This window comes from Neoarius graeffei, chromosome 20 (assembly GCF_027579695.1).
Source record: "Neoarius graeffei isolate fNeoGra1 chromosome 20, fNeoGra1.pri, whole genome shotgun sequence".
In the NCBI taxonomy this organism is placed as follows: Eukaryota; Metazoa; Chordata; class Actinopteri; order Siluriformes; family Ariidae; genus Neoarius; species Neoarius graeffei.
The window spans coordinates 67,165,952-67,190,677 of NC_083588.1; the positions used below are offsets into that span (position 1 = coordinate 67,165,952).

General features: G+C 44.0%; 1 long non-coding RNA gene across 1 annotated transcript; it reads left to right on the forward strand.

Annotated features, from left to right (window-relative positions):
- The first annotated feature begins 18,145 nt into the window (after positions 1-18,145).
- LOC132869365 (uncharacterized) lies at positions 18,146-23,716 on the forward strand. The gene is made up of 3 exons (XR_009650938.1): positions 18,146-18,338; positions 23,201-23,307; positions 23,465-23,716. It is a non-coding gene; the product is annotated as an uncharacterized LOC132869365 (long non-coding RNA).
- The last annotated feature ends 1,010 nt before the right edge of the window (positions 23,717-24,726 follow it).

Sequence of the window (24,726 nt, forward strand, 5' to 3'; positions counted from 1 at the left end):
GGTGTGTAGGTTGGTGTGTGGTTTAATGTGTAGCTTGGTGTGTAGTTTGGTGTGTGGTTTAGTGTGTAGCTTGGTGTGTAGTTTAGTGTGTAGCTTGGTGTGTAGTTTAGTGTGTAGTTTAGTGTGTAGTTTGGTGTGTAGTTTGGTGTGTGGTTTAGTGTGTAGCTTGGTGTGTAGTTTAGTGTGTAGTTTGGTGTGTAGTTTGGTGCGTGGTTTGGTATGAATTGTGGCAGCGGGGGCGTGGTCAAGCATCGGTCTGTGAATGGAGGGTGGAGTCAGGGAAGGTAAGTGGCAGAATCACTGCACCTGATGTGAATTAACCTGTGTTTGTATGTCTCCCCCAGTGACCGCGCCCTATAAAAGGAGAGAGAGAGCAGAGGAAGGGAGCTCTCACCAACCTCGACACTTGTGTGTGTGTGTGTGTGTGTGTGTGTGTGTGTGTGTGTGTGTGTGTGTGTGTGGGTGAGCGAAGTAAGCCGCTGAAAAGTGCAAATAAAAGTTTTTTGTAAGAACTCAGTTCTGGTCTGCCGTGCTTCTGTGCTCCACCCACCTTCAACTATTTCTACAGTGGTGCCAAAACCCGGGCCAGAGTACAGAAGAGAACAACCTCATGGAGCCCTCCCTCTTCAAGGACCTGGTCCATGCCCTCGCCACGGCCCAACAGAGCCAGCACCAGGCGCTGGTCACCCTCCGGAAGGAGCAGGAACAACAGTTCAAAGCCCTGGTGCTGGCACAGCAGGAAGATCGCCAGGCGTTCCAGCACCTACTCGCGTTGGCGGGGTCCACCATCACCACCGCTGCGGACCCTCCCCACCTCACCCTAATGAAGATGGATCTGCAGGACAACCCTGAAGCCTTCCTCGCTCTTTTTGGGCAGGCAGCAGAGGCGTGGGGTTGGCCGGTGGAACAGTGCGTGGCGTGCTTCCTCCCCCTGCTAATGGGCGAGGCACAGCTGGCCGCGCTACAGGTCCCCGCCGACAGCCGGCTGGTCTACGCCGACCTCCGCAGGGCCATCCTCCAATGTGTGGGGCGCACCCGGGAGCAGCAACGGCAGTGCTTCTGCGCCCTGCGCCTGGAGGAGGTCGGCCGGCCATTCGTGTTTGGTCAGCAACTCTGGGACACCTGCCGGCGGTGGCTGAGGGCCGACAACCGCGACACTGAGGGAATCATTGACCTGGTGGTGCTGGAACAATTCATCGCCCGACTTCCGGAAGGAACAGCGGAGTGGGTCCAATGCCATCGCCCAGCGTCGCTGGATCAGGCCATTGTGCTGGTAGAGGACCATATGGCGGCTGTTCCGATGGCAGGACAGCATGTCTCCTCTTCTCCCCTCCTTTCTTTCTCTCTCTCTCTCTCCCCCCCTTCTGTTCCTCGTCCTTGCCCCATTCCCTCACAGCGGAGGCAGGGGCCGGCTCCACCCCAGCCGGCCCGCCGCACCCGTGGTGCCTTACTGTTTCCTACTTCCTTGTCTGTGTCTCCCCCCCTCAGGTGAGTGAGCTCCAAAACACCGGTGCAGAGGGAGAGCCTGGACCGGTATGCTGACGCTGCGGGGAGCTGGGGCACCTCCAACAGCAGTGCTTGGCGATGCAGGTGGGCATGGTGGTCCAGATCCCAAATGCGCCAGGGACCGCCCTCGATCGGGCCGGAGTGTATCGCATACCGGTGGGTATCCAAGGGGATACGTATGAGGCTTTGGTGGACTCCGGCTGTAATCAGACCTCAATCCACCAAAGCCTGGTGCAAGATGAGGCATTGGGGGGAGCACAATTGGTGAAGGTGTTGTGTGTGCACAGGGATGTTCACAACTACCCTTTAGTGTCGGTCCACATTCTATTTCGAGGGGAGAAATTTAGAGTAAAGGTGGCAGTTAATCCTCGCCTTACCCACTCGATAATTTTGGGGACTGATTGGCTGGGATTTAGGGAATTAATGGCACATTTAGTGAAGAGTGGGGCATGCCATAATTTAGCGGGGGGAGGTCCCAGTGTGTCATTGGTGGGAGCAGCTGTCACAGAGCCGTCTTCGTCATCACTGCATCAGAGTGAGGAGCAGCAGGCTCCTCCTCCCTCTCTCGGGGAATCCCTTGTGGATTTTTGCCATTGGAGCAGTTGCGAGACGAAACTCTGCAGCATGCATTTGACCAAGTGAGAGTAATCGATGGTCAAACGCTCCAGCCAAACACCACCCCATCCTTCCCCTATTTCTCCATTATTAAGGATAGGCTATACCGAGTGACACAGGACACTCAGACTAAGGAACTGATAACAAAGCTTTTAATCCCAAAGAACTGCCGGGAATTTATATTCTTGGCGGCTCACTTTAATCCCATGGCCGGACACTTGGGGCAAGATAAGACACTAGCCCAAATAATGGCCCGGCTCTATTGGCCAAGGATTCACGGCAATGTCCATAGGTGGTGCATGGCATGCCGCGAATGCCAGTTAGTTAATCCTGCAGCCATTCCAAAAGCGCCTTTGCGCCCTCTGCTATTAATCGAAACCCCATTTGAAAGAATTGGGATAGATCTCGTTGGGCCATTAGATCGGTCAACACGAGGATCTCATCTCATCTCATTATCTCTAGCCGCTTTATCCTTCTACAGGGTCGCAGGCAAGCTGGAGCCTATCCCAGCTGACTACGGGCGAAAGGCGGGGTACACCCTGGACAAGTCGCCAGGTCATCACAGGGCTGACACATAGACACAGACAACCATTCACACTCTCATTCACACCTACGGTCAATTTAGAGTCACCAGTTAACCTAACCTGCATGTCTTTGGACTGTGGGGGAAACCGGAGCACCCGGAGGAAACCCACGCGGACACGGGGAGAACATGCAAACTCCGCACAGAAAGGCCCTCGCCGGCCCCGGGGCTCGAACCCAGGACCTTCTTGCTGTGAGGTGACAGCGCTAACCACTACACCACCGTGCCGCCCCAACACGAGGATATTGCTTTATTTTAGTTCTGGTGGACTATGCAACGCAATATCCGGAAGCAGTGCCTCTTCGCAATATCTCAGCATGCAGTATTGTGGAAGCGCTCTTCTGCGTCATCTCCCGAGTTGGAATTCCCAAAGAGATTCTGACTGATCAAGGCACTATGTTTATGTCACGCACACTGCGCGAACTGTATGGGTTACTGGGAATTAAGCATATCTGCACCAGCATTTATCACCCACAAATGGATGGCTTAGTTGAACAGCTCAATCGCACCCTCAGGAACATAATTCGGAAATTTGTAAGCAAGGACGCACGCAACTGGGATAAATGGCTCGAGCCCCTGTTATTTGCAGTGCGAGAGGTCCCACAAGCCTCCACGGGGTTCTCCCCGTTCTAGATATTATACGGGCGTAAGCCGCATGGCATTCTAGATGTGTTGCATGAAAATTGGGAGGAGGGACCTTCAACAAGTAAAAATTAAATTCAATACGTTATCGACCTGTGCACCAAACTCCACACACTCACGCACCTAAGCCAGGAGAATTTGCGGCAGGCCCAAGAACGTCAAGTCCGTCTGTACGACAGGGACACGCACCATAGGGAATTCACACCGGGAGATAAAGTACTTGTGTTGTTGCCCACATCGAGCTCCAAATTGATCGCCAGGTGGCAAGGACCCTTTGAGGTCACACGGCGAGTTGGGGACGTCGACTATGAGGTGAGGCGAACGGACATGGGTAGGGCATTCCAGATTTACCACCTCAATCTGTTAAAACTTTGGAACAAGAAGATCCCCGTGGCATTGGTGTCGGTGGTTCCAGAAAAGCCGGAGCTGGGGCTGGAGGTTCAAAAAGGAAAATTGGCATCGCCCACCTCTCCGGTCCCCTGTGGAGACCACCTCTCCCCGACCCAACTCACGAAGGTCGCCCAGTTGCAGACAGAATTTTCTGACATGTTCTTGCCCCTGCCCGACCGCACCCACCTCATAGAACACCACATTGAGATGCCCCCGAGGGTAGTAGTGCGCAGACACCCTTACAGACAGCCCGAACACAAAAAAAGAGTGGTTTGGGAAGAACTCGAGGCCATGCTCGAAATGGGTATCATCAAGGAGTCCCACAGTGACTGGAGCAGCCCGGTGGTCTTGGTTCCCAAGGCCGACAGGTCAGTCCGGTTCTGTGTGGACTATAGAAAAGTCAAAGTGGTGTCTAAATTCGATGCGTACCCAATACCTCGTATTGACGAGTTGCTCGATCAACTAGGCAAAGCTCGTTTTTATTCGATGCTGGATTTGACAAAGGGATATTGGCAGATCCCCTTGACTCCGCTATCCCAAGAGAAAACGGCCTTTTCCACACCATTCGGCTTACACCAGTTCATCACACTTCCTTTTGGGCTGTTTGGGGTGCCCGCTACGTTCCAGTGGCTTATGGATAGGGTCCTCCGCCCCCACTCCACCTATGTGGCCGCATACTTGGATGACATTATTTATAGTAATGACTGACCGCGGCACTTAGATCACCTAAGGGCTGTCCTTAGGTCACTGAGGTGAGCGGGTCTCACAGCCAACCCAAAGAAGTGTGCGATTGGGTGGGTGGAAGTACGGTATCTGGGCTTCCACTTGGGCCATGGGCAGGTGCATCCCCAAATATATATGCAAAATACGATAGGGGTATCGCACCTGGCTCACCTCTACAGGTACTCGGCCCTGCACCATCTGTGAGCCAGTGGCATCGCTCTCTCTCTTTCTCCTTCCCTCAAGGCACCAGCGGGGCTCTGCGTGGCAGGGCGCCCTCCTCCCTAAGCCAAGACGAAGCTTGACTGCATGCCACAACTAGACAAGAGTTGGCTGGCTTCAGCAGGTTGTCAAATGGGCACCCCCCTTCACTGGTGTTTCATCGATTTAAGCCCATGACACCTCGGAGGGGCTCGACGGCAGAACCAGCATCCTGGCTCTACCCCCGCTTGAATGCCACCCAACTCTATGCCTTCAGTTCTTCGGTAGGCCGGCTCTACCACCGCACCTCCCTTTGGATCCAAATCCAGCGTGACGCTTCTTCTGCCCGCTTGGTGGTGTTGGCCACCAGCTGCTTCCTAGCTGACCCTTCAATTCCCAACAGTCCAAGGGCTCTCCAGAGCGACCGCCCAGCAAAACCCCTGCAGCCCACCTCCACCAGCAAGTTCCAGGCCTTCCATCCATTATGCTGGATCTCGAGGATGAGGGCTTGATATTTTTAAGCTTACGCTCATATGCCTCCTCTATCCTCTCTTCCCAGGGAACCGTCAGTTCTATGAGCACCACCTGTTTGGTACCTTTAGACCACAGTACAATGTCTGGTCTCAGGCTAGTGTGGGCTATCTCCTCTGGGAATTTGAGCTGCTTTTTCAGGTCAGCCCGCATCTCCCAGTCGCTTGCTGTGGCAAGGACCCCTTTGCTCCTCCCTCCTGCTACAGAGCTTTCTCCCGCTCTGACAAAATGGATGAAGCGAGGCCCCCTGGAAAGCTGTCTTGCCTTTTTCCTCGCCTGCTCAACACCATCGACCAACTGTGCGAGGATCTGGTCATGTCGCCATCGGAACTTCCCGTCTGCAAGGCTTGAGTGACACGAGGAGAGGACATGCTCTAGGTTAGCTGTCCTTCCGCAGAGCTTGCAGCTCGGGCTCTCTACCATTCCCCAGGTGTAGAGGTTCGATGGAGTCGGCAGGACATCATATGTGGAACGCAACAGGAACTTAATCCGGTGGCCTTCCATGCTCCAGATGTCCCGCCAAGATAAAGCTCTCTCCCTTGCTCCCTCCCATTTAGTCCAGCTGCCTTGTTTGCTCATGGCCACGGCCTTGACATGCCGGCTTTCCTCCTCTGCCTTCCGCAGCTCCCTTTGCACCAAGCCTCGACGCTCCTTTGGATCGGCTTTGTTCCAGCTTGTTCTGGTGAAACAACCCAGCCCAAGCTTTCCCTGGGCTACTGACCCAATGATGTCAGCATGATGCAGTCGATCTTCCACCTCCTTCAGTGCTGTACTGGCTGACCATTTCCGGCCTGTTCTGACAACAATGCCCGCCTGCCGCACTCTCTCATCTCTACTATCTCGTAGCATCATGACCTGCCATATCTTTGCGACCTTATACTCCTCCACCACCGATGTTATTGGCAGCTGTAACTTGCTGCCTGAGCTGTACAGGCCAATGGAGCAGAAGCTTCTTGGGACACCCAACCATCTCCTCAAGTAAGAGTTCAGCTTCCTCTCCAGCCTCTCCACTGTGGAAACAATCAATAAGACGGCAGCAATTGCAGCCTGCCCGAGGCCCAAGACCAAAAAGGGGGTGAGACAGTTCCTGGGGCTGGCTGGCTGGCTACTATCGTAGGTTTATACCTAATTATTCGGATGTCACCAGCCCGCTGACTGATCTCACTAAAAAGGGGGCACCAGATCCGGTCCAATGGATGGAGCAATACCAGCGGGCTTTCTCTGAGGTGAAGGCTGCACTGTGTGGGGGGCCACTGTTACACTCCCCTGACTTTTCTCTCCCCTTTGTTTTGCAAACGGACACGTCAGACAGAGGGCTGGGGGCTGTTCTGTCCCAGGAGGTGGAGGGGGAGGATCGTCCAGTGCTGTATATCAGCCGGAAGCTGTCGGTGCACGAGGGCAATTACAGCACAATAGAAAAGGAATGCCTCGCAATCAATTGGGTGGTCCTCGCCCTCCGCTACTACCTGCTGGGGCACCCTTTCACCCTCTGTTCGGACCATGCGCCCCTGCAGTGGCTCCACTGCATGAAGGATGCCAACACGCGGATCACCCGTTGGTATCTGGCACTCCAGCCATTTAAGTTCGAGGTGGTCCACAGGCCGGGTGCACAGGTGGTCGTGGCGGATTTCCTCTCCCGTCAAGGGGGGGGGAGTCAGCTGCAGGGTGGACGGCTCCCCGGCCTGAGTCGGGTGGTGGGGGTATGTGGCAGTGGGGGCGTGGTCAAGTGCCGGTCTGTGAATGGAGGGCGGAGTCAGGGAATGTACATAATAATAATAATAATAATAATAATAAGTTCAATTTATATAGCTCCTTTCACAAACCCAAGGACACTTTACACAGGAGTTACCAAAAAAAAAACCACTAGGAAGAGTAGTGTGAGGTAAAGAGAAATGTTTTCAAGTTAGCTTTGAAAGAAGAGAGAGTGGAACAGTCACGAAGCGATTGTGGTAACGAGTTCCAAAGTTTAGGAGCAGCAACACTGAATGATCTGCCACCCATAGATGCCAGTTTAAAACGTGGAACAGTCAAAAGTCCACAGACAGAAGATCTGAGGGAGCGGGAGGGACAGTACAAATGAATTAGCTCACAGAGATAGGAAGGGGAGAGACCATGAACAGCTTTATAGGTTAAAAGCAAGATTTTGTATTTTATCCGAAAAATAATTGGCAACCAATGCAGTTGCTGTAAAACAGGAGTGATGTGAGCAGTGCGCTTGGTGAGTGTGAGGACTCTTGCTGCTGAGTTTTGGATGTACTGCAGGCGATTGAGCAATGTGGCAGGGAGACCATAAGAGAGAATTGCAGTAGTCAAGACGAGAAAAAATAAACGCATTGACCAACATTTTGGCATCAGTTTCCAAGAGAAAAGGGCGGAGATGTGCAATATTGCGGAGGTGAAAGAAAGCATTCTTAGTAATTAGTTTAAGATGGGGTTCAAACGTAAGGGTGGAGTCAAAGAGAACTCCAAGGTTTTTTATAACTTGGGACGGACTAAAAGACACACCATCAACATCAATAGTAAAACTGGAGAAATTCAGAACCTGTCTTTTGGTACCTACTAATAGAACCTCCGTTTTACTAGCATTAAGTTTAAGACAGTTCTTATGCAGCCATTGCTTAAGGTCAGTGATGCAAGTCCTTAGCAGCTGGACAGAGGCTATGGAGATAGTGATGTAGATTTGAATATCATCAGCATAACAATGAAAGTTAAGGCCATGGTTACGAATAATCTGGCCTATAGGAGAAACATATAATATAAAAAGAAGGGGACCAAGGACAGAACCCTGAGGCACACCTTGAGCAACAGTAGCAGTGGATGATTTATGAACACCAATAGAAATAAACTGTTGCCTGTTTGCTAGATATGACTGAAACCAGGATAAAGCTAAGCCAGTAATACCAAAAGAAGATAGTCTGGAAATGAGTATCTCATGATGTACGGTGTCAAAGGCAGCTGTGAGGTCCAAGAGAACAAGGACATTGAGATGACCAGCATCAGTTGAGAGCAGGAGGTCATTAACAACTCTTAAGAGAGCAGATTCAGTGCTGTGCAGATTGTGAAAGCCTGACTGAAAGGGTTCATAGAGATCATTACGAGCAAGGAAAGTATGAAGCTGAGAGGCTACAACTCTCTCCATTACCTTAGCTAGGAAAAGGAGATTTGAAATGGGTCTGTAATTGGACAGTGAAAGAGGATCTAGACCAGGTTTCTTTAGTATTGGTGCAACTGAAGCAATTTTGAGGGAGATGGGAACAGTGACTAAAGCAAAACACTGATTAATCATATGAGCAATATAAGGGGAGATAGCAGATACATGGGATTTAAGAAGTGCAGTGGGTGCAGGGTCCAGCAGACATGAGGAGGAGGAGGACTTAGTCATGATTTCTGATACTTTAGAAGAATCAACAGGAGAGAAAGCAGAGAGACAGCAGTCAGCTTTATGAGAAAGAGCTACTAGCGGGACAGAAGAATGAATTTCAGAATGAAAGTGTTGGTAAATACTGTCAATTTTATCCTTGAAAAAATCCAAAAAAAGTAAGTGTAAGTGGCAGAATCACTGCACCTGACGTGAATTAACCTGTGTTTGTGTGTCTCCCCTAGTGACCGCGCCCTATAAAAGGAGAGAGAGAGCAGAGAAAAGAAACTCTCCCCAACCAGAACACTTGTGCGCGGGCAAGCGAAGTAAGCCGCTGAAAAGTACAAATAAAAGTTTTTTTGCAAGAACTCAGTTCTGGCCTGCTGTGCTTCTGTGCTCCACCCACCTTCAACTATTTCTACAGTAATTTAGTGTGTAGTCTGGTGTGTGGTTTGGTGTGTAGTTTAGTGTGTAGTTTGGGGTGTGGTTTCATGTGTGGTTTGGTGTGTAGTTTGGTGCGTGATTTAGTGTGTAATTTGGGGTGTGGTTTCATGTGTAGTTTGGTGTGTGTGGTTTCATGTGTAGTTTGGTGTGTGTGGTTTAATGTCTTGTTTGGTGTGTATTTTAGTGTAATTTGGCATGCATGTAGCTTGGTGTATAGTTCGTGTGTGGTTTTGTGTGTAGTTTGGCATATAGTTTGGTGTGTGGTTTAATATGTAGTTTGGTGTATAGTTTCGTGTGTGGTTTTGTGTGTAGTTTGGCGTATAGTTTGGTGTGTGGTTTTATGTGTAGTTTGGCGTATAGTTTGGTGTGTGGTTTTGTGTGTAGTTTGACGTATAGTTTTGTGTGTAGTTTGGCGTATAGTTTGGTGTGTGGTTTTGTGTGTAGTTTGGCGTATAGTTTGGTGTGTGGTTTTGTGTGTAGTTTGGCGTATAGTTTGGTGTGTGGTTTTGTGTGTAGTTTGGCGTATAGTTTGGTGTGTGGTTTTGTGTGTAGTTTGGCATATAGTTTGGCGTGTGGTTTTGTGTGTAGTTTGGCGTATAGTTTGGTGTGTGGTTTGGCGTATAGTTTGGTGTGTGGTTTTGTGTGTAGTTTGGCGTATAGTTTGGCGTGTGGTTTTGTGTGTAGTTTGGCGTATAGTTTGGTGTGTGGTTTTGTGTGTAGTTTGGCGTATAGTTTGGTGTGTGGTTTTGTGTGTAGTTTGGCGTATAGTTTGGTGTGTGGTTTGGCGTATAGTTTGGTGTGTGGTTTGGCGTATAGTTTGGTGTGTGGTTTTGTGTGTAGTTTGGCGTATAGTTTGGTGTGTGGTTTGGCGTATAGTTTGGTGTGTGGTTTTGTGTGTAGTTTGGCGTATAGTTTGGTGTGTGGTTTTGCGTATAGTTTGGTGTGTGGTTTTGTGTGTAGTTTGGCGTATAGTTTGGTGTGTGGTTTTGTGTGTAGTTTGGTGTGTGGTTTTGTGTGTAGTTTAATATGTAGTTTGGTGTATAGTTTGGTGTGTGGTTTAATATGTAGTTGGGTGTATAGTTTCGTGTGTGGTTTAATGTGTTGTTTGTGTAGTTTGTGTTGTTTGGTGTGTGTTTTAGTGTATAATTTGGCATGTAGTTTGGTGTGTGGTTTGGTGCGTGGTTTAATATGTAGTTTGGTGTATAGCTTCGTGTGTAGTTTGGTGTGTGACTTAGTGTGTAGTTTGGTGTGTGTAGTTTGGTGTGTGGTTTAATGTGTTTTGGTGTGTGTGTGTGTGTGTGTGTGTGTGTGTGTGTGTGTGTGTGTGGTTTAATGTGTTGTTTGGTGTATAATTTGGCATGTAGTTTGGTGTGTGATTTAGTGTATAATTTGGCTTGTAGTTTGGTGTATAGTTTCATGTGTGGTTTTGTGTGTAGTTTGGTGCATGATTTAGTGTGTGATTTAGTGTTTAGTTTGGTGTGTGATTTAGTGTGTGATTTAGTGTTTAGTTTGGTGCGTGGTTTGGTATGTAATTTAGTGTGTGGCCATGAAAGAATTAAAAGTAGCTCACCTTCATTTCTACCTGTATAAATGAAATAAAACACAGTTTGAACATCCATCCATTATCTACACCCTTTATCCATCAGGGTTGTAGGGGAAGCTGGAGCCAATCCCAGCTGAGTTCAGGTGAGGGGTCACACCCTGGGTGGGTCACACCGAGACGAACAATCATCACACACTCACACTTCTTGGGAGTTTAGAGGAGCCAGTTGATCTAATCCACAAGTCTTTGGACTGTGGGAGGAAACCAGAGGCCTGGAGGAGGAAACCCACACAAACATGAGGAGAGAGCATGAGAACACCACACAGAAAGACCCCAGTCAGCCATGATGTTCAAACCCAGAACCTCCTTACTGTGAGGCAACAGTGATAAACAGTGCACCACCCACAATTCTAACATTTATATGACTTTAATAGATTAACAAATACTTTAATATTAATGTTTGAAAGGTCTAGGTTTGTAAATCTGGGATAAAACAAAAGTTTTACATTAAAACGTTACTCATAGCCAATCATATTTATGGTTTAGATCAGGCATCACCAAATGGCGGACCTCGGTCCGGATCTGGACCCAGTGATGGTTCTGTCCGGACCCGTGACCAATGGTAAATTCACGAGATTAAGTAATTTTCATGGAGCATTATTTTGGACGGTCGTGGCTATTGACAGCGGGCGCCGCTACTCCAGTTAATACAACAATAGCTTCACTCAGTTGAGCCAATAGACCCCTTCGCATGTTTGTAAACAAACCGACCGTTGCCAGGATGCGCGCGCAGCCTGGACCCAGAAACAATGGCGCTGCCCATAGACCGGCATTATGAGCTGTCAGATTATGCAAAACAATTGTCGTTACAAGATCGAGAATGCTACATAAATAAGTTAACTCTAACAAGTGGACATCGCCTACCGGATCCGCATTTAATTAAAGAGTGGACGGACGAGGTTAGTAAGTTCCCTGGTATACAATGGCCAGATATATACTCGTACCTTATTGACAAGACTTCAGTGTACACCCACGAAAAACTTCGTGCCTACAAGTCTTTAGACGCATATGATTATGTTATGTGCGGGCATGTACAACTTGATTAACAATGGGCCATTCATATTCATTTTGTTTTAATCAAATTATGCCAGTGATGTGATGGCAATGTGGCTTTAGCTACAACAGCAAATACCAACACTAAACAGCAATTTGCAGGAGGTAATGGCATGAAAGGAATGATAGTGTAAAGAGTGCAGCTAAGAGAAATCAGAGCTGCGTAAAAAGCGAGAGGCAGAGAGCAGAAATGAAACTGAACGGGGCGGGAGCTAGGTTAGAGCAGTCAACGTAAGTTGGCATTTAGAGTGAGGGCACACAATTTTACCTTTCCATCCTTGCTTTAAAATTGTGATTTTCGGCATACACAAATAATGATGGCACAAAATCTGGACTGCTTGAGTCAAGCGAGACCTCTCCTACAAACAAAACTGCATGCAAAGCTAAGTTAACATGCTAACAATATTCATTACATTGTGTAACTATGACCCAGCTAATCAGACAAACATTACCAAAGTATTTTGCTACATCAATAAACGAAGACTAGAAAGAATAAAAAAGAAAGATTTAATAAATAGCCTGATCTTACCTGTGATGAAGTGGGCGCTGCAAATCCGCGCATTTTTGATGGTGCTTTCATCCCAGTCTACACGTTTGATGGCTTGTAGCCATAGACGTCGGCGATTTTTTTTTTTGAATGGGTGAGATCCTGCTGGAATTCTGAACATTTTAACCCCATCACTGCTACGATTCTGACACCCGAAAACACAACAACTAGGCATTTCTGAGTCTTTTTTGGGTCCAGGCTGCGCGCGCAATTTCCGCTTACGTATGAATGACGTTTACTGCGAAGGGGTCTATAAAATCATTAGTTTACCCAGCGCACCACAGCAGAGCAACAAGCAGAGAGGAAGAGAGTTAAGTTCAGAGACAACCGACCGAGACAACATGGCTTGCTCCAAAAGGCGGCAGAAAGTAGACAAGGAAAATCGTTGTTTTGAAGATGAATGGATGGAGAAATATATGTTCATTCTTCCGGCGAGCAGTTCAAAACCAGTGTGCCTCATATGCTCCGAAAACGTGGCATTAATTAAAAGCAGCAACGTGAAGCGCCACTACGAAACAAAGCACAGCTCTTTTGAGCAAAGTTATCCCCTGAAGTATAAAATCACCAAGTGAGGATTGTTTACATTGAAAAGAGACTTTGAATATATTTGCGATCCCTCCACCTTTCCCTTGTCGGGTAACATTCAAAAAATTAAAATTTGGGGGAGCTGCTTCGATAAGGGTGGTAGCACTATTTGCTTGATCCAGCCAGGTTTGGTACTCTGGGTCCCTGCAAATGGATGTAGTGTTGAAAAAAAGCTAGGACCCGATGTTGACACTATTCCTGTGTTGATAAGAAACAGAAAACATAGAGCACATTTAACCCTGGGGGTGAACCAATCTAATCTCCTTCCTGTTTTAAAACAACATCAGAGTGCACAACCAGATATTGCTTCTAGAATTTCTGTTAAGCTAGCTCTTCTGAACATTAGATCACTTTTAAACAAGTCATTTTTAATTAATGATCTTATTTGTAAACACAATCTTGATTTTTTGCTTCTAACTGAAACCTGGCTTGATCAAGCAAATAGTGCTACCACCCTTATCGAAGCAGCTCCCCCAAATTTTAATTTTTTGAATGTTACCCGACAAGGGAAAGGTGGAGGGATCGCAAATATATTCAAAGTCTCTTTTCAATGTAAACAATCCTCACTTGGTGATTTTATGTCCTTTGAACACTTATGTGCACTTGTTACATGCTCTCCTAACATATTATTCTTAACTATTTATAGGCCTCCGAGACATTCAGCCAAAGTCTTTCTTGAAGAGTTTGGTGAACTGTTATCAGTCATTTGCTTAGAGTTTGATTGTCTTATTATATCTGGGGATTTTAACTTGCATGTAGATAATACTGAAAACACTTATGCCAAAGAACTATTTGCAATTATTGATAACTTTAACCTAGTACAACATGTACAGGGACCGACCCACTCTCGTGGTCATACTCTTGACCTCGTCATCACAAAGGGTCTTACTGTTTCTTATACTGTTGTTGACCTGGCCTTATCTGACCATTTCTGTGTTTTCTTTGAAGTTTCTATGTCTCCTCACATTCAGAATAGCTCAACGACTATAGGCAGGAGAGTCATAAACGACAACACGTGCTCTTTTTGAGCAAGCTCTCTCTCAGAACTCAACCAAAATGTCAGACTCTGTAGATGATTTACTGGAATTTTTTAATTTAAATATGACCCAAATTATGGATGATATTGCTCCATTCAAAATAAAAAGAGTCAATGATAAGCAGAAAGCACCATGGAAGCAGTACCCGGCTGTTAAACTGCTAAAGAGAGAATGTAGAAAGACTGAAAGAAAATGGCACAAATCTAAACTTCACATCCATTATCAAATCCATAAAGAGATGCTTTGTAAATATAATTATGAAATTCGTAAAGCAAGACAGTCTTTCTTCTCCAACATCATCAGCAGGAATATGAACAATGCCCGTGTGCTATTTTCAACAGTAGAGAAGCTAACTAATGCCCCACCACAATTAGCACCTGAACTTCTATCAGTTAATAAATGCAATGAGTTTGCATCCTTCTTCAAAGGTAAAATTGATAAAATAAGGCAGAATATTTCTCATAATATATCTCAGTTGCAAAAAATTGAAAAACTGCAATCACCAATGACACAGATAGATAACTTTAACACAATGTCAGAATTTTGTTTAATTGATTATGAGACTCTTGAAAAAACTGTACAAAATCTCAGTTCCTCAATATCTGAATTGGACATTCTGCCCACCAACTTTTTTAAGTCTGTTCTTCATCTTATAATTACAGATGTGCTTCAAATTATAAATACATCCCTGGAGACTGGCGTTGTTCCTGTGTCCCTAAAAAAGCTGTTGTAAAGCCCCTTCTTTAAAAAATTATCTGGATCCTTCAGTGTTAAATAACTACAGGCCAATATCAAATCTACCATTCATCGGGAAAATCCTGGAAAAAATTGTCTTCAATCAATTAACTGCCTTCTTGATATCAAACAGCCGTTTTGATAATTTTCAGTCAGGATTTCGTGCCAATCATAGCACTGAAACAGCATTGATTAAAGTTATAAATGACATACATCTTAATACTGATGCAGGCAAAACATCGGTCCTGGTATTACTGGACCTCAGTGCAGCTTTTGATACTGTTGATCACAACATACTGCTATATCGACTTGAACACTGGGTTGGATTGACTGGTAAAGTTATCAATTGGTTAAAATCATACTTAAAAGATAGAAGCTTCTTTGTTACCCTGGGAAATTGTTCCTCAACGTCAATGCCCTTGACCTGTGGTGTCCCCCAGGGGTCGATTCTTGGACCATTACTTTTCAACCTTTATATGCTCCCACTTGGGCAAATTATCAATAAAAATTCAATTTTGTATCACTGCTATGCAGATGATACCCAAATTTATTTTGCTCTATCACCTAATGATTATGCCCCCCTTGAATGTCTCTACCAGTGTATCGATCAAATCAATAGCTGGATGTCACAAAATTTTCTTCAGCTGAACACAGATAAAACAGAAGTAATTCTATTTGGAAAAAAAGATGAAAGACTCAGGATTACCACTATTCTTGACACAAAAGGGATTAAAACTAAAGAAATGGTTAAAAATCTTGGTGTTTTCATTGACAGCGAGCTAAACTTTGACAGTCACATGAAAGCAATCACTAAAACGGCATTTTATCACCTAAAAAACATTTCCAAACTAAGAGGAATATGTCAAAAAATGATCTGGAAAAACTAATACATGCCTTCATCTCTAGTAGGGTTGATTACTGCAATGGCCTTTTCACAGGCCTGCCAAAAAAGACCATCAAACGACTTCAGCTGGTTCAAAATGCAGCGGCGAGGGTTCTCACACGAACAAAAAGAACAGAGCACATTACTCCAATTCTAAGGTCCCTGCACTGGCTTCCAGTAAGCTACAGAATTGACTTTAAAGCATTGCTGCTGGTGTACAAATCTCTAAATGGTACAGGGCCCAATTACCTCTCTGATATGTTGCAGCAGCCTAACCCAATCAGATCTACCAGATCGCAGCAGAAAAATTTACTGGTAAAACCAGTTGTTAAAACAAAGTGTGGTGAAGCAGCTTTTAGCTACTATGCAGTGCAGCTATGGAACCAACTGCCAGAGGACATTAAAAATGCTCCTGCTGTTGGCAGCTTCAAATCTAGGTTAAAGACCAAGCTGTTTTCAGATGCTTTCTGTTAAATAATTAATATTTTTACATTTTTTATAATCTTTACTTTCTCTGCATGTTTAAATTTACTTTAATTTTATTCTATTTTATTCCGCTGGTTTCTTTTTCTTTTTCTCCTTTTTCTTTTTGGCATTTTATTATTTTATTTCTACTATTGTTTAATTCTTATTATTTTCTTTTAATTCTTTTAATTAATTGTTTTAGAATAAAAATAAAATTATTTTATGTAATTTTATTTCTCTATTGTTTACTGTTTTTGTTTTTACTTCTGTAAAGCACATTGAACTGCCATTGTGTATGAAATGTGCTATATAAATAAACTTGCCTTGCCTTGCCTGAAGTCCGAGCTGAGGGCCGCAAAATAACCCAACTGCAAGCACAGTATGACAGGTCTACCCGACTCATCACACATACACTTACAGCCCAGCAATGTGCAAATGAATGTTCCTTAAAAGTAGCGTGGATTTTGGGGCAACATTAAAAAAACATTTAGTGATGGGACAGTTGTGAAGGAGTGCTTAAACGCCATTGCTGAGACATTGATCTGCTCACTGATCTGCAAGGAAATGCTGCATTAAGAGAGCATTTTGAGACAGCTGACCCTGCTACTTTCTGGTTACAGACTGTTTCTGAGCGTGTGTTCCCTGGTCTAACCAAAGGAGCACTGCACACCTTGACTATGTTTGGATCGACTTACAGCTGTGAGTCAGCTTTTTCCACTATGAACATTGTCAAAACCAAGTACCGTTCTAGGCTCAACAATGAACACCTACATATCTGTATGAGAATGGCACTAACTCCATTCCAACCAAGATTTAAATTACTGGCAGGTCAGCCACATCCCCGTTTTTCTCATTAAGAAAAGCAAAAGAAGAATTAAAAGAGAAAAGTTCAAAGAAAAAATGTTCTGTTTGCATTTCCCCCCAAAAAGCCACTTGTTTTCTGAAAATGTGGACTTTTTTTTTCTTGAAAAGTAGGCCCTCATTTTTTTAGGCTGGGACCTCCTTATTTTAAGAACAAAGAAGAGAAAATGTGAAGTCGATGCTCTGTTTGCACTTTTTAGTTAATGTTTTCTGAGTTGACTTTTTTACTTGAAGTGTAGGCCTTCAATTCTTCAGGTTGGGACCTCTTTAATTTAAGAGAAAAAGGAGTTATTCCACTCTGTTTGCACTTTTTTATTTATTTTATTCTGAGGTTTCTGTTTTCTTTAATCTGAAATAAAGGCCTTGAATTTATTTTCCTGGGACGACTTTTATTTATGGTAAAAGAGATAGTTGTGCACTCAGTTCATTTCCTGCATTGGAAATTAACAATAAATATTGTTGAACCCATATGAAAATGTGGACATAGGGGAAGGCTATAAGACACAAGCTGGACTTCGGTTCGGACCTTCTACTTGGACAAAATTTAATAACTGGACCTCAGTGACTTTTAATTGAATACCCCTGGTATAGATCCAAAATGTGATGATTTCTTTGTGTAGCAAATTTATACATTAATGGTATTTGGATTTCTTGATGAGGGGGCGGTACTGTGGTGTAGCGGTTAGCGCTGTCACCTCACAGCAAGAAGGTCCGGGTTCGAGCCCCGTGGCCGGCGAGGGCCTTTCTGTGTGGAGTTTGCATGTTCTCCCCGTGTCCGCGTGGGTTTCCTCCGGGTGCTCCGGTTTCCCCCACAGTCCAAAGACATGCAGGTTAGGTTAACTGGTGACTCTAAATTGAGCGTAGGTGTGAATGTGAGTGTGAATGGTTGTCTGTGTCTATGTGTCAGCCCTGTGATGACCTGGCGACTTGTCCAGGGTGAACCCCGCCTTTCGCCCGTAGTCAGCTGGGATAGGCTCCAGCTCGCCTGCAACCCTGCACAGGATAAGCGGCTACAGATAGTGGATGGATGAATGGATGGATGGATTTCTTGATGAGGATTAGGGCTTTTCTGTGTGTTTTCTGTCTGTTTAATAATTTATTTTAGAGTCATTTAATCACCTCAGTCTGGTATTTAATAGAGAATAATCTGATTATTGTGGTGACTTTATGAAGGTGTGCGTGTTTTCACATCTTGAATATTTTTTCTTCTTTTTGTATCTCATCAAATTTCAGAATTTTCCTCTTTATAAACTGGAGTTTTCATAAACAGCAAACTCCACACTGAAACTGGTGTGTGTGTGTGTGTGTGTGTGTGTGTGTGTGTGTGTGTGTGTGTGTGTGTGTGTGTGTGTACATTTCTCCCTCTTTCTTCTGTGCACACATCTCTCGTCCCTGCCTCTCTGCTCCATATACACTCATACTTACTAACGTGCTCTCTCTCTCTCTCTCTCTCTCTCTCTCTCTCAGAGGAACACACACACACAGAACATTAGAAGATGTCGGACTCAGAGACCTCTGTTCCCACTGAGAGCCCCGTCCCAGCCGCCTGCCAGACCATCAAAGCAGATCTGGATAAATGGTGAGTCCAAGTTCTGTCCGGGTTTAGCTGTGTGTAAACTCACTCTCCTTCAACCTGTACGTGTCTCACTGCTCCTCCTATATGTGTCTCACTGCTTCTCCTGTACATGTCTCACTGCACTGTGTGAACCTCCTGCTCTTCCTGAAGCTCCTCACTGTGATGTAGGGAATGAGGTGACATAACAGCAAAATGTCTAATGACTAAAATGGAGGAACGTGTTCAAGTTCAGGATGTGTTAAATATATGAAGTTTCTTTCTTTAGCTCTGACTCCAGTTGAAAAATGACTGTTGAAAGGACACAGTGGATATTTGGGATTTGGCTGAAGTTCTCCTTTAGTGTTTAATGAGTGTCAGTTTATTGGAGTTGACAGCGGAACGAGGGCAGGGCTCGTTTTAGCAGATAATGCAATGTTCCTTCACGCCTAATTGGGTGGGAGAATGTGCTGATGTTGTGTTCAGTCACACAGACTCAGTTCCTCTTCTTATTGTGTGTGTGTGTTTATCACTACTAATTAATTTCATCAATTAAAGCCACAGTAATAAAGTACAATGTCAGTAATAATAAGCTCTCTCAGGACTTAATTTACACTGAAAGCTTGACCTACTTTGTGTGTGTGTGTGTGTGTGTGTGTGTGTGTGTGTGTGTGTGTGTGTGTGTGTGTGTGAGAGAGAGAGAGAGAGAGAGAGAGAGAAGTCCATTTATAAACACATATACACACATGCACTGTTTGGTGGTGTGTGCTGTGCTGATAATAAAGATTAGTTCTGTGGAGAGGTGTGGACTCGACTTATTGGGCGTGTGTGCACGCACGTGTGTGTGTGTGTGTGTGTGTGTGTGTGTGTGTGTGTGTGTGTGTGTGTGTGTTAGCTGAAACTGCGATTCAAACATCATAAATTTTCTCATTTACAAAACCTTCAGTTTTGCACAGAAGTTGCTCCTGTTCCAGAGGTTTTGTTTGTTTGTTTGTTTGTTTGTTTGTTTGTTTGTTTGTTTTTCCAAACTGTCATTTTTGCACCACATTTTTTTCAAACAGAGAAAATCTAAACCTTTTCATTGCCAGAGGAGGAAATGTTTACAGTTATTAATCAATTTAGACCAAAACGGAAGTTGAGTGTGTGAGAATATCACAGTGTGAGGACAATATGGTCCTGCTACTAGCTGATCAGTCACTCAGTCAGACACTCGGTCAGTCAGTCAATCAGTCGGTCACTCGGTCAGTCAGTCAATCAGTCAGTCACTCGGTCACATGGTCAATCAGTCACTCGGCTGGTCAGTCAGTTGGTCAGTCAGTCATTTGGTTGGTCGGTTAGCCACTCAGTTGTTCAACCAGTTAGTCAGTCAGTTGGTCACTCAGTTGGTCAGATGGTCGGTCAGTCAGTTGGTCAGTCAGTCAATCACTTGGTCAGTCACTTGTTTGATCAGTCACTTGGTCAGTCGGTCAGTCACTCAGTTGTTTGATCACTCAGTTGGTCCCTTGGTGAGTCAGTCAGTCAGTCAGTCAGTCAGTTCATCACTCAGTTGGTCAGTGAGTCAATACCTCAGTTGGTCACTCACTTGGTCAGTCAGTTCATCACTCAGTTACTTAGTCAGTCAGTCGGTCTGTCAGTCAGTCAGTTGGTGTCGTGGAAGTCTGTATCTCAAAAGTAGCCAAAAAATATACCTACATGAAAGAAGTTGCCTTAAAACACTTTTATTGCACAGAAGGGTCATTCTCCAGAAAAGGTGGAATCTGGGAAACATATTTCTGCTGAAATGTATTCCTTCTAATATACTTAAAACTTCTTTAATAGCAATTTCTAACTTCTAAACTTGATGAATCCACAACAGGTACAGCTTAATGTATTTTTATTATTTTTTAAACATTTCATTAAAGAATGCATAGTCAGTTTTTTTGTCATTGGTGTTACCTATAATGCAAACAGCATTACATAGTTGTAAAAATATTTTTTCCATTAAAAGCAGATAAATGGAACAATAAAACCAACAAAAATATTTGATTGAACATATGCAACTTTATTAAAAAATGTAAATAATCAACATTATGTAAATCCATTTGACTTGCGCCATCAATTTTTTCCTTGTAAAACCAAAAGTAGTTGAAGAATATTCAAATAAATTCTTGGATACTGCCTTTAAAATATGAGCTAATGAATACATAACTGATCAAAAAGAAAATGTTGCTGGATAGTAACAATAATTCATGTATAACAGGACATCACTGAAAAAAATACAAAGTAACACAAGTGACGTGCCATAACACCAATGACACACAAGAACATAATACTCCCCCTTTTTGGAGATAAACTCATTTTCCAACTCTAATTTCCCTATTTTAACCTCTCATTTTAAAGTCCCAGCTCTTCTTTCAGATACGCCCAAATCTTGTCATCCAACTGGATGTATCTCTTGTTAACAGCAACTGGCTTGGGCATAAGGCACATTACTTGATCTTCCCCATACCAGTTCACATCTTCTATTGGGGATGGCCAGTAGAACTTGTTCAGGTCATACTTGCTGCTCCTGTGCATGCATTTCATTTTGACATTCTGTTCCTCCACCATCAGGATAATGCCAGGGTATGGCTGCTCATCATACTTCACAATACACCATTGCCCACAATGATGGCTCTCAATCACTTCTGGTCGGTATTGCAATGTTTGTGGCTCTGACTGGTCTTCCTGTGTTGGTGGAACAGCTCCAATAATGATGTCTGGAGAAGAGTTTGGGGTCAAGACTGGACTGCTCTCATTTGCTGTCTACGTCTTGCCTGGTTAACACACCATGCCTTCTTCTGAGCCCTCTTCTCCCTTTCACTTAACTCTCCCACATTCTTCCTTTTTTTGGTCAGGATATCACTGACATAACCCTGACGCCTTTTCTCCAAGTACTCTGCCCTACGTACAGGGTCTGCGTCTCTCCGCTGCCTGTATAATTTCTGCTTTTCAGCAGCACTCAATTTGGCCATACCTGACAAATAGAAAAGTACAATAGCATAATGGTGGCTATACAATAATTAAACCATTTAAAACCATTATTTAAGTTTTTTCTCCTCCTAATGTATTTTTTGTAGCTTTTATGTGGGTCATTTATACAGGAATGTCATTGGTGTTACTGGTTTTGCCAGGAAGAAGAGTAACCCCAATGACGGTAACCCCAATGACATTTTTTGGGGAAAACTACAATTTCAACAAAATGGCTGCTGTGTGTCAGACCACATGTTTTCAGTGATATCAAAATCTTTTATCTATTCAATGTATTCAAGTTTTATGTTCATTATTTCACTCCCACGGCTATAAACTGAGTAATACAAATGACAGGCTTAAAAGCTTCATGTAAAATTCTACAAGAAATCGTGACATTTTTAAAGAAATGAAGTAAGCCATCTGACTTACCTGATGTCTCTGACCACTGCACGTCCTCAAATGACCTCTTGACCACAAGGAACTCCCAAGAGTCAATGCAAATTTCAAAATAAAAGTGTTTTGTGTAGCAGTAACACCAATGACAATTTTGGGTGACAGATATTTATTTAATATTATTAATAATATTTAGCCATTTTTAAACTATTTTATTGTTTTAGTCATTGCATGTAATGTTAATGCAAATGTAAATTAGATTAATTTAATTCAGAAATGTATATTTATATAAAAGTATATGATTCCACTTCCATGTATTGTCAGAGTGACATGGCGATTCTATGAACTTGCCATTTTAAATAAGTAGCTAAAATTAAATATTAATTTTTAGACCAATATACTTTATATTTACATTACAAGAACAGTCTTTATTGATTGAACATATATAACTTATGTGATTATCAGGTCAATTTTGCTGATTTTGGTGTCTACAAAAGTAAGTGACAGCATTTCCACCATTTTTGGAGAATGACCCAGAAACAATGCAAGTGTGAGTGATTCCTGGAAAAACACTGACCTCTGTACTTCTGTTAATAGTTTTTAAGTTGTGTCCCTTTTTTGGGAGATCCGCCCTAGGACCGCCCCAAAACAAAATGGCGGCTCCTACTAAAATCATTGTAAAAGTACTTTCTTTGTTTGAAACACAGACTTCTGATTGGCTGCCCAATAAGGGACTTCTCATTGGCTAAAACATATTTCCTGCTATTTTTCAAACTAAGACAGACTTGCTTGCATTTACCATATGGCATTTTAAAGGTTTTATTACTTAATGATGAGTCTGTGTTTGTCACGTGAAATGCCTTTACAGTGATAATCAGTGGTGGAGAACTCAAGATGATCACATGTACATGAGGTCTGTCTGTCTCCCCCCTCTCTCTTTTCTTTCTTTCTCCCCCCCACGGTGGCACGGTAGTGTAGCACTGTCGCCTCACAGCAAGAAGGTCCTGGGTTCAAGCCCAGCGGCCGATGGGGGCCTTTCTTTGTGGAGTTTGCATGTTCTCCCCATGTCTGCATGGGTTTCCTCTGGGTGCTCCAGTTTCCCCCACAGTTAGGTTAACATGGGGTGATTTTGGGCTAGGCATCTGACCCCCAACTGCTCCCCGGGTGCTGTACAGTATTATAGCTGCCCACTGCTCAGGGTATGTGTGTGTGCTCATTGGGCATGTGGGTGTTCACTGTATCAGATGGGTTAAATGCAGAGAGGAATTTCACTGTGCTTAAGTGTACATGTGATAAATAAAGTTCTTCTTCTCTCTCACACACACACATACACACTCCCTCTATCACATTTTTGTTTCAATATTTGGCAGCAATGTTTAATGAAGATTAAACTCTGCATTACGATCAGTGAAGTCACACAGCAAGTGATAAGAAAATTAATGTTGTATTTCTGCTTAAGAACACTGTTCACACACTCGGATATAAACTCTGTGTGTGTGTTGCAGTATAAAGGAGAGAGGTGAATCGGCATGTAAGGAGCTGATGGAGGCATTCACCGCCTGTGTAAAGAGCAATGCTTCAGCATCATGAGGAGCTCTGACACACAAGACAGGTAAAACACACACACACACACACACACACACACACACACACACACACACACACATAGTACAGGTAAAACCATGCACATACTGTTCATTATTCATAAGCACTGATGATCAGTATCCTGATAAATAAATTTGCTTTGTTGGTTCTCCGTGTTGCTGCAGGTCCACACGTCCTCCACATTTTTACCAGCACTGGACTTGATGTCATGGTGGGATTTGACAGCAGAAACCCCCTACACCCCTTCTCTTGCCCTTATCTCCCCCTATAAGGTTTGGATGGTATCTTCCTCCCCTCCCTCTCCCTTGTGACCAGATGATCTGATCTGATCTGAGACAGTTTGGGGAGCTCATGTTTTTTTAATGGCTTGTGTGAGATTCTTCTCTAATGATGAATAAAAAGTAACAGTAATGGTACAGTGTTTGTTTTTGTTATTTTCATAGTAATAACAATCATATATCATCAGCAGTCCAAACCCGTAACGTTATTCTGCAGAACCTCTGTGTTAGGTCGGATCTCAACAGCTATCACAGGGATAAAGTGCTGCTGAAAAACTCTGACTCATTTCAGAGAGGGTTTAAAAAACACAATGATTAGATTCAAACTCACAACCTCTCAGCTGAGCTGTCAGATTGAAATAAATCACATTCATTAATTAATTTGGCTGGAATTTGTTTCCAAATCAACTTACAAATCAGAGTCTAATCACAGAACAGAGCTCTTAAGGGTTAAATTAAGCATTTAACAGATTTAAACTCACAACCTTCTGGTTTCAGGAAGATCACGCTTGATACATTAAGTATTTAACACATTTAATATTCAGTTATGGTGACTCTAAATTGAGCGTAGGTGTGAATGTGAGTGTGAATGGTTGTCTGTGTCTATGTGTCAGCCCTGTGATGACCTGGCGACTTGTCCAGGGTGAACCCCGCCTTTCGCCCGTAGTCAGCTGGGATAGGATCCAGCTCGCCTGCGACCCTGTAGAACAGGATAAAGCGGCTACAGATAATGAGATGAGAATGAATATTCAGTTATATTTGAACTTTATGATGATGCAGTGTGTCACTTCATCTTCTCACAGCTCCAGGGTCATGGTTTGATCCTGAGCTCAGGTTTCTGTCCATGTGGAGTTTCATGTGTTGTCCCCAAGTCTGTATGGGTTTCCTCTGGGTTCTTCAGTTTCCTCCCACCTCCCAAAAAACATACTGGTCAGTGGCTTGGCTATGATAAACTACCCTGAGGTCTGAATGTGTGTATGTAGTATTCCCAGGTGTAACAACTTCTACTTGGGCAATGAGGAACTGGGAAACAGGCATGACAGTTCAAGGTGCGTCTGTCAATAAAATAATTTCATTTTTCAGTGACTTTAGATTCTTTTTATTTTACACACACACACACACACACACACACACACAGAGTGCTGGGT